Source organism: Mustela lutreola, chromosome 5 (assembly GCF_030435805.1).
Source record: "Mustela lutreola isolate mMusLut2 chromosome 5, mMusLut2.pri, whole genome shotgun sequence".
Taxonomy (NCBI): domain Eukaryota; kingdom Metazoa; phylum Chordata; class Mammalia; order Carnivora; family Mustelidae; genus Mustela; species Mustela lutreola.
The window spans coordinates 115,626,754-115,638,009 of record NC_081294.1 but is presented as its reverse complement, the minus strand read 5'-3'; the positions used below and the strand labels follow the sequence as shown (position 1 = coordinate 115,638,009).

Genomic DNA, 11,256 nt, shown 5'->3' with positions numbered 1-11,256 from the left:
GGTATTGAAACCGCACTCCTTGGTAGGTGAACTTGGTCTCGGCTGGATTTCTTGTTGATCTTCTGGGGGAGGGGCCTGTTGTAGTGATTCTCAAGTGTCTTTGCCCCAGGCGGAATTACACCGCCCTTACCCGGGGCCGGGGTGAGTAATCCGCTCGGGTTTGCTTTCAGGAGCTTTTGTTCCCTGAGCGCTTTCCGTAGAGTTCCAGAGGACGGGAATACAAATGGCGGCCTCCTGGTCTCCGGCCCGGAGGAGCCGAGAGCCCAGGGCCCCACTCCTCAGTGCGCCCTCAGAGAACAGCGCCCAGTTACTCCCGTCTGCCTGACCTCCGGCCGCGCTCCGAGCTCACCGAGCCTGCGACCGGTTCAAGGTAACACGGAGCTGCGAGCTTACTGTCGGCTCTGTCTCTGTAGCCGGCTTTCCCGTTCCAATACCCGCAAGCTCTGCGACACTCAGACACCCCCGATCCTTCTGTGACCCTGCGGGACCTGAGGCCACGCTGACCCCGCGTGGGCTTCGCCCCGGTTTAGCCTCTGGAGCGATGTCCCTCAGCGGAACAGACTTTTAAAAGTCCTGATTTTGTGCGCGGTTGCTCCGCCGCTTGCCGGGAGCCGGCCCCTCCCCCCGGGGTCTATCTTCCCGTCGCTTTGGATTCACTTCTCCGCCGGTCCTACCTTTCAGAAAGTGGTTGTTTTTCTGTTTCCAGAATTGCTGTTCTTCTTCTCTTCGATCTGCCAATGGATTTTCAGGTGTTTGCAATCTTTAGATAAGCTATCTAGCTGATCTCCGGCTAGCTGAAGCAGTCTCAGCTTGCTACTTCTCCGCCATCTTGACTCCTCCCCAAGAAAGGTATTTCTATAAAACTCTCCAATCCAAAAAACTTTGACATCTAAATTTATAAAAACTATACTTATAAATCCATCAGAATTTTACTTACAGTACAGATAAACAGAAAACCCACGATTTTATCATCTGTTTTCTGTATTGGTATATTTTTGTAGTCTGTAAAATGGAATTGCTCTTCTGTATTTTAGAACTATTTCATTTCTAGTAATAGCATGAGAGACTGTAGTTCAGAAAGATATTTTGAGTCCATCTGGCTGTGATAGGAATTCTCCCAGGTTCCCCTTGGATTTTCAGATCATTATGTACCCAGGTATCATCAAAAACAACGTTAAAAAGATTCTGAGTATTCTGACTCCACTTTTAAAGCGTTTTTACATTCTGGCATCCGTAATGGCTCATGCTGGATTTAGCAGAGTAGAGCTCCTTTCTCATTATTGATCAAGAGAGTGACATGACAAAATCCATCCCAGCCTGGGACAAATAAGATAAAAGATGTCTTTTCCTGGCACCATCTAGGGTAGATAGAAGAGTCCAGAGGGGAGACAATAAGCTAGACAGAGGGACAGATTGATTCAGCTTATGACCCTTGTATAAAATGATAAATCTTTTATTCTGAAAATGGTTCCATGGCTATGATCACCATGCCACTCCTGGGCAGTGTGTGAGAGGTAAGGAGAAGGAAGATGTATTACTATGCATATTCATTCTCATCCTAAAGCACCCTCATTCAGGTTACGACAGATCCTGCTGTGGTTGTATGGAAAATAACAATAGATTCAAAGTTTTGAGTAAGATTTGATTTTGTCACCTAATAAGAAAACTGTGCACAGGAAGAGTGTGATGTGGGCACACACGAGCCAAACTGTATGATCACCCTCCGAATTCCTTGGCTATCTTTGATAAGTATGCAATCTATCTTTACATCTACTGAGAGGGAAAGATGAAAAGAAGACACCTGATTTCCTTTTGGGTACAGTAAGTTACTAGACAAGCCAATGAAGTCAAAATACAGCAATGCTAAACTTCAAGAGCTATTTGTAAAGTGTGCTGGTAAATTCTTTCAAAATAGACCACAGGCTTTCTTTAAAGGAAATAAAACATAAGTGTCTACCAATTTGTAGAAATGTCAACTTTTTTTTCTACAGAATATGTAGATTTATTTCTTATAGGGGATCATTTTTTCTCCAAGATCTTATTAAAAATAGAGACCTTTGCCTTTCTTCTCTCACATACTAAATTAGAATCTATGCAGTTGGGCTTCAGTCATCTCTATTCTTAACAAGATCTCCAGGTCTTTCTGGTATATTTAAGTTTGAGAACCATTCTTCTAGACTTCTTTAACAAAATCAGTAAGACTAAATACTTTTCATGGAAAAAGCTTAAAGGCCATAAAGGGTGAAAAAAAATAGACCAACAGGTCAGATTTAATAGTCACTTGGCTGGAGGACTGGCAGATCACCAAGATTTCCAATTTCCAATACCACTGGCACAGGGAACAATTTTTCAATGAGTCTTATTACCCAAGGTGGCAACCTGATAAAGTCTCTGTGAAGGAGTAGACAAAACATAAACATGTGTATTAATTAATTAATTCAAGAGTTACTTATTAAGGGATGCCTGGATGGCTAAGTTGGTTAAGTGTCTGGTTCAGCTCAGGTCTTGTGTTAGGCTCCTTGCTCAGCAGGGGAGCCTGCTTCTCCCACTGCCTGCCACTCTCTCTGGCAGATAATAAATAAAATCTTAAAAAAAAAAAGAGTTACTTATTGAATACCACCTGCATGCTAGGTACTATGTTGGGCACTAGAATTATAGAGAAAAAAAATTTTTCCCCTTAGGAAGCTCTTAATATAGTAAAATGATTCTTAGAGTTCAGAGGGAACATAAATTATCTTGAGTACTTGATAAGAATGCAAATGGTCAGGATCTGAGTATGAAGAATACTAGTCTATTCTGTAAGACAGAAAGTAAATCGACATTTATAATGCAAGTGGTAAGTTTTTTGTTTTTTTTTTGTGTGTGTGTGTGTGTTTTGTTTTTTTGGTTTTTTTTTTTTTTTTTTTTTTTTTTTAGAGAGAGAGAGAATATGTGTGCCTTGGTGGGGGAGGGGCACAGGGAGAGAGAGAATCTTAAACAAGTTCCACACCCGGCTCAGACTCTGACATGGGGCTCAATGCAAAGATCCATCTCATGATCCTGAGATAATGACTGAGCAGAAATCAAGAGTTGGATGTGTAATCAACTGAGCCACCCAGGCACCCTGCAAGTAGTAAGTTTTGTTTTGTTTTTAAGATTTTATTATTTATTTGAGAAAGAGCAAGAGAGAGTGTGAGCGAGGGTTGGAGCAGAGGTGGGGGTAGATAATCTCCAGCAAACTCTATGCTGAGTGCAGAGCCTGAGGTGGGGCTCAATCCTACCACCCTGAGATCATGAACTGATTTGATACCAAGAACTGGATGCTTAAGTGACTGAGCCACCCAGACCACCCACAAGTGATAAATTTTAAGAGATATACAAATATGTTATTTGATCACTGATGCAAACCAATAGTGAAAGGTAAGTATCCTTGAATTCCTGAATGAAAACTAGTAGTTTTCCAGATAATGAAAGGTAGGGAAGAGCACAGAAAATGGCACTGAACAGTGAGAAAGTGTGGTATATATGAGGCACCAAAGAAGGTTTCTTACATCTGGAATTTAGAAGTTGGGAGTAAGGCACAAGGGTTATGGGAATGGAGAAGTAAACATGGCTGGCTAGATCATGAAGACTCTTTTTAACTTTACCCAGAAATAAATGGTGAATCATGGAAGTATTTGAAGTAGTGTATTAAGGGATGATTACATCAGAGTTGGGTTTTAGAAAAAGCATTCTGACGGGACGCCTGAGTGGCTCAGTTGGTTAAGCAGCTGCCTTCGTCCCAGCGTCCTCGGATGGAGTCCCGCATCGGGCTCCTTGCTCAGCAGGGAGCCTGCTTCTCCCTCTGCCTCTGCCTGCCATTCTGTCTGCCTGTACTCGCTCTCTCTCCCTCTCTCTCTGACAAATAAATAAATAAAATCTTTTAAAAAAAAAAAAAGAAAAGAAAAAGCATTCTGAGAGTACATACTGAATGGGCTGAGTGGGAGTCGGGGTGAAACAAGAAAGTAAGACTGGCAAGAAGGCCAGTTAGGAGACTGCCAAGATAATTCAAGCAAGAAATGTGAAATGCCTGCTTTCAGGTAGTGTTGCTTTAGAGAAGAGAGAAGGAAAAGATTGTTAAAGTAATTAAATTGATGAGAAAGGGAAGGAAGATGTTTTACTATGCATATTCATTCTCATCCTAAAGCACCCTCATTCAGGTTACGACAGATCCTGCTGTGGTTGTATGGAAAATAACAATAGATTCAAAGTTTTGAGTAAGATTTGATTTTGTCACCTAATAAGAAAACTGTGCACAGGAAGAGTGTGATGTGGGCACACACGAGCCAAACTGTATGATCACCCTCCAAATTCCTTGGCTATCTTTGATAAGTATGCAATCTATCTTTACATCTACTGAGAGGGAAAGATGAAAAGAAGACACCCGATTTCCTTTTGGGTACAGTAAGTTGGGGGAAGGGAGGAAGAAGTAATGCAAAAGATGACTCTAGGTTTCTGGTTTGATTCTACTCATCTCATCTCCTTGGTGATACTGTTTCCTCTTTTTAATTGGGAAAACTTGTCTTTTGCTCCTATGACAAACACATTATCTCACTATAGAAGATGCTGCTAATGCTAAGCACATACTCCCTCAGTGCCCTCCAGAAATCACCTAGAGCCAGAGGTAGTCTGTCAAGTTCTTTAACACAACATTGAGACTATTATTTTCAGATTCCAATCCTTATTACTGTAAAGGCTGAGCCTGAGACTTGCCTGCCGGAACATGTTTCTTCTCCCTTTACTAAGCATGGTAGTCGTGTATAATTTAGAAGTTGGGCCGATCACCCTTGAATGAGGGCAAACGTAATGACATAAGGGCAGAAAGTAGTATGATAGATAAACTTTTTTTTTTTTAAGATTTTATTGTGTGGGTACCTGGATGGCTCAGTCTGTTGAGCACCCAACATTTAGTTCAGGTCAAGATCTCAGGGTTTTGGGACTGAGCCCCAAGTCAGACTCTGTGCTTAGCAGGGAGTCTGCTTGAAATTCTCTCCCTCTGCCCTTCCCCCTGCTAGCTCTTTTTCTTTCTCTCAAACAAATACATCTTAAAAAAAAAAAAAAAAAAAGATTTGGGGCACCTGGGTGGCTCAGTCTGTTAAGTGTCTGACTCAGCTTAGGTCATGATCTCAGGGTGGTGGGATCAAGCTCTCAGTGAGGAGTCTCCCCTCTCCCTCTATAACATCCCCTGCCCCAGTTGCACTGTTTCTTTCTAAAATAAATAAATGAAGCTTAAAAATACTTTAGTTTTAAGTAATAATCTCTACACTCAGTGTGAGTCTCAACCTTACAATCTGAGACCAAGAGTCATCAGCTCCACCCACTGAGCAAGCTGGGTGCCCTTAGATCAACTACTCTTTACTCTCTGCTCTACTTGTCAGGTTCCCTGAGCACTTTCATGGGTTTAATTTCTGGTTGAGAATTTGAAGTGTGAGTGACGAAAGGAAAAGGGTGACTGCCATTTGAGGTCATTAAAAATACTATATACAGGGGCGCCTGGGTGGCTCAGTGGGTTAAAGCCTCTGCATTCAGCTCAGGTCATGATCCCAGGGTCTTGGGATCAAGCCCCGCATTGGGCTCTCTGCTCAGCGGGGAGCCTGCTTCCTCCTCTCTCTCTCTCTCTGCCTGCCTCTCTCTCTGCCTACTTGTGATCTCTGTCTGTCAAATAAATAAATAAAATCTTTAAAAAAAAATACTATATCCAGAACTCAGCAGCAACTCTTACTTTTCTCTCCTTTCCTATAATGTTAATAACCCATACTAAAGGGAAACATCAAGGAAGAGCATTAGAAATCAGAAGATCTAAACTCAATTCCTTCACTAATTAGCTATGTGCCTTTTAGCAAATCACCCAACTTCTCAAAACCTTGCTTGTTGTCAATGAGAAGAAGGGTTTCAAGTAACTTGATTTGTAAGTTCCTTTCTAGTTTTACCATTTCTGTGATTCTATCTAATCCTGAGTTAGAGTTTCTTAGATGAAGGAGCTTCATATACTATTCTGCTTTCCTACTCCTTGCACATATTTTGTACTTTCCTCAGTTCATGCCTTTTTCCTTTTTTGTTTTTCCAATCTGGAATGATTTTTCTTCTCTTACAAAATTTTGACCCAACTTTTAAAAGATCCTTTGTCTTAATGACTGCAAAAATAATTGTGCCTCTGAATTCCTGAGCATTTATTATCACACCACTCATTCATATGGCACTTAGCACTTACAGCACAAGAAAACTCTGCATGAGACATTACAATAGGCATAGAATATAGAATTAATTAAACCAGAGAAGTGGTTTGAACCGTAGTTCTCAACATGTGGTGGACAAATCACATGGAGTTCTATGACTCTCTGCTTTTCTCTCTCACTGATCAGACCCACACTAGTGTGTCATAACACTCCAGGTTGATATAATTAGTATATAAATGAACTCAAATACTTATATAGGCCATAATTCACAAAATGAAACAGAGCATTTGCAATAAAATACTGAGTGAAGAGGACTCTGGCAAAAATGAGAGCTCAAGTCCCACAGAAAGAGGGCAGCAATGACTTTGTTGTGAAGGGAGTGCAGCATCTGTGATGCTAAATGTTGGCTTCTTTAAGGAAGCCAGAAATCAAAAGTTTTTGTTTATCATTCACGGTTTTCAAATGTTAGTAACAAAATGAAACATTTAAGTATACCTCCTGTAGGTCTTATTTAGCTGGTAGGAGGTCTCTGGTCTCTGGTCATCTCTTTCTCAGGCCACTGTGGGCTGGCTTTTTCAGTGACATTACTCTCCCAAAAGGTTCCTATTACCGGTTTTGTGACCCAAAACAAGGAACTTAACTTGTTCCAGAACGAGTTTTTTGCCTACTCACCTCACAGAATGTATGAATAGCAAATGAGAAAACACCTATAAGAGATAGCACACAGATATAGGCACAAAACCCTCCATGCTTGTTTGTTCCTGCTCTGCTTGAACCACACTGCAATTCAGCTTCCTCCATTGACATGGTATAACTTTATTTAAACATCTGTGTGCCATCTGCCCTCTACCAACACCCACTCTTCTCTCCTCACTTTCTGAGTTCTAACTCTTTGAATAGAGTGCCCTCTCAAGTTGTGTGTTAAGTTCTTTGAGGATAAGAACTATCCTAGTTTTCCCTCCACATTTAAAAAAAATATTGATATTCTAGAAAATTTCATTCATATACAAATAAAGAATACTGGGTACTCATTCATCCTCAATAATTTTCAACATATACCCAATTTTGTTTCATCCACACCCCACCAAATCTCTGCCCTCCCACCACTGCACAAACAGTGGATTATTTTAATCTATCGACATGACATCATCTTCTTTGTAAATAATTCAATGATTATACAGTTTTGTAAGTAGTGTGTAGAAAACAGAATGGTCTTGTGGAAAGATTCTTAAGGATGATGGGGGAAGGGAAGGATAAGCAGGATAGAACCGAAATATGTATTCCTAAAAGATAGGAATTCTTTTCAAGTAGAAAACCTGTGTGAGCCAACATTAAATAGCTGAACAAAATACATCTATGGGCAAAATCTGGTCATAAGGCCATAAATTTGCAAACTTTGCTACAAATAATAACTGTGGAGAAGGGTAAGCAGTTAGGGTTGAACTCAAAATAGAGTCAAGTTAAAGGAAGAAATCTTCTCCAATTACCAGGTAAACCTGGGAGTTTAAGGAATTTTCTACTTTAAAGTTCTCATAATTAGAAGAAAAACTCAAAGTGCATTTTGCATAAATCTTGATTGGCAATAGAAATGCTATCTGACTATTTAAATTAATCCAATCTGGCTCTTGACATCAACAACTTATTAAATGTGCTCTTGTTGAAGTTATTAATTTTGCTAAGTCCAACTCAGTTGACCCCTTCCTCCTACCTGGTTTCCAACACAGCATTTTCTCCTGGTTTCCCTTCTACCACATTGGCAATACCATTTCACATGCCCAGGATTTGGTCTTGAACTTATTTTTGTTTACACGCACACACTGTTTCTAGCTGATTGTATCTGGTTAAATGGCTTTGACTGCCATCTAAAAACTGATGACTCTTTTTTTTTTTTTTAAGATTTTATTTATTTGACAGACAGAGATCATCATAAGTAGGCAGAGAAGCTGTCAGAGAGAGAGGAGGAAGCAGGCCCCCTGCTGAGCAGAGAGCCTGACTTGGAGCTCTATCCCACTGGGATCATGACCCAAGCGAAAGGCAGAGGCTTTAACCCTCTGAGCCATCCAGGCACCCCAAAACTGATGACTCTTAAATTTATTCCTAGATTTTACTCTTCTTTGAGGCTCTATATACCCATACACATATTTATACATACATACATTTTAGAATAAATTTTACCAATATAAAGGATATATTGCACAGACTTATAAATAATAATGTAGACAATATTCCTTATTGTAAATTCCACATAACATATTAGTTCTTGCAGAATTCTTTCATGGATTTTTGTTAAACTCTTGAATCTGTATTGAACCTACAGTTTCAGCTGATGAGTAGGCATACTTCCATTATGAATGTCGGCTAATTCTTTTCACTATGACAATAAGTAAGATGATAGTCCCAAGTTTCCACTGATTATAGAATTCTCTCTGTTCCTGGATTATGTCAAGCTCATTCCTATTTCAGGTCTTCTGCATTTACTCTTCCTCTTCTCTCCTTCAGTTCTTCACAAGACCGGCTTCTGATTCTAGCTCATGTCAGGTTTTTCCTGACCACCCTAACCAAGCAGCTTTACTTACTTCAGCTATCCTCTATTCCTTTGTTCTCCTTTATTTTCGTCATAGGGATTTTGCAGTTACCAGTTCTGAAAGAGCAACGTATGTGTCTCTGTATGTATTTATTTCTTTGAACGGATGATGCCTGCTTATGACAAAAAAAATTGCAACAGTGCAAAAATATATCCAGGGGATTTCCACTTTCAGGAAGATGGAGTAGATGGATATACTTTTCCAATTTATAGCTAAGGACATCAGGCTCCAATAAACAACATGGTGATGAGTTCTCTGGGTTTTCTTTTTGCTGAACATATACCAGAATGGGTGCTGGAGAAGCCAGCAGGCCTGGAATTACCAATGGGCACCTATAGAAAAAGTCCCAACAAAAGCTGCTTCCTTGAGCCAAAGCACCAGGAAAAGGGAAGCCTAGTAGGACAGAAAACTTTTAGAAAATAACCTATTTACCTTAGAAGAAACTATGACCCCACCCCCACCCATATCAGCAAAGACCAAGTGGATAACCTAGACTTCATGTAATTATAGCTTTATCTTCCAATAGGCTGCCCTCCCCATAGGCAAAATTTGTTAAGATTCCCAATCATATAGTTGCCCCCACTTCCTTGGAACCCTCAAAATCACACAACCAAAGTGAAGTCCTTTCTCACACTCTCTAAGAGAGTTCCCTCATGATGTATGAAGGAGGGAAAAAAAACAACCCAAAATAAAAGAACTCAACTTGGGGCACCTGGGTGGCTCAGTGGGTTAAAGCCTCTGCCTTCGGCTCAGGTCATGATTCCAGGGTCCTGGGATGGAGCCCCACATCGGGCTCTCTGCTCAGCAGGGAGCCTGCTTCCCCCTCTCTCTCTGCCTGCCTCTCTGCCTACTTGGGATCTCTCTCTCTCTGTGTGTCAAATAAGTAAATAAAATCTTTAAAAAATAAATAAATAAATAAAATAAAAAAAAATAAAAGAACTCAACTTGTTCAACTACAGGTATTTCTGGTAGCTTTTGGCTGAAGAGGATCAACATTGTGAAGTGGCTATAATCTCTCATTATTATTATTATTTTAATAATAGTATGTTATCTATACCGGTCTGAACTTTTTTTTTTTATCATACTTAATGAAATATTCCAAAAATATTACATATTAGTATCTATAGATGTGTCTTATTCTTTTTAACAGGTTTATAATAATTCCATGCTATGGATGTAAATCAGTATATTTTACCTGTCTTCTGTTCATGGACAGTTAATATTTTCCCAAACTTTTTCTTTTCTTTCTTTTTTTTAAAGAGATCTTTTTATTACTTTTATGTACAGAAAATTCAACAGCACACACTTAGCCCAGTTTGGTGGCCTGTTCTTTAGCCTTTTCCTCCTTCAACTTGGAAATGCAAACCACCAACCTTGGACTCAGGATGTTGCCTCCCTCGTGACAATGAATCTCGTCATATCTGTCACTGGAATTGGTTCTGAAAGCTTTGGCCACCTTAGCCAGAGCTCTTTTGTCTGTTGGGTTAAACTGTCTGAATGTGATAGTGGTGCAGGCCTAGTTGTGGACTAGATGCCCCAGGCTGGCCTTCCTGTTGATAATGGCATAAGGAATCCCTGCCTTACAATACAGGGCAGGAAGGAAGACAACTAATTCAATGGGATCCACATCATGTGCAATTACTACCCGCTGAGCTCTATTGTTTGCCACTAAGGTGGTGACAGCATTAACCCTAGAACACACACTCAATTTGCATGAACACTCAGTTCACAAAAGCAGCTCTACTGTGGGCCAGCTATGATTCAGGGTTAAAAAGCTCAAATTTTACTCTTCACAGATTCCATGTGAACCAATCTTTTTCTTTCATAAGCTGTAATGAATAGCTTTGCACATACGTTATGTACAAATATATCTACAGAATAATTTCTAGGAAGTATATTCAAAGTGGTTCAAAGCGTATTTTAAATTTTGATATGTTTGATCTCCAAGCCTTGCCCTAAATGACCTAACTAGAAAGAACGTTTAAGGAAGACTTCCTGCTAATTCTCCATAGTAAGTTTGTAATTCCAAACTCTGATCTTTGCAAATCCAGCAAGACTGGTATCTCACTACAGTTCATTTTAACATTTTCCTTATTTTTTAAAGAAGCTGAACAAGTTGAAGGAAAATGATAAATGGTTAACTTGCTGAGATCACAATCCTGCAAGACAGGAGTCTCCCTTGGTTTGCAAGTGTCCTTGAGATTTACAAACAAAGAAGTTACCTTATCAATAGCCCAATTTCCAGGGACACAGAACTCAGTTCCTCAAGCCCTAATGTCACCCTCCCCTCCATGAAAAACGGAAGGAGGCAGAGGTAGAAGGAAAAGTAAATAAAGTTAAATTTCTTTTAAACCTAAATCTCATTAACAAGGATGCTTGATAGCAGGAATGTAACATTCCACCAGGAGACTCCCAATTGTCTTTACTTGATAAGTAACCAGGCCTTCAATATCCTAACAGTGCTTTTTTCCGCATGC

General features: G+C 40.0%; 1 non-coding gene across 1 annotated transcript; it reads right to left on the bottom strand.

Moving 5' to 3' along the window:
• Window positions 1-10,534: 10,534 nt before the first annotated feature.
• Window positions 10,535-10,605, bottom strand: LOC131832896 (small nucleolar RNA SNORD36). Its single transcript, XR_009354240.1, has one exon. It is a non-coding gene; the product is annotated as a small nucleolar RNA SNORD36 (small nucleolar RNA).
• Window positions 10,606-11,256: the final 651 nt, after the last annotated feature.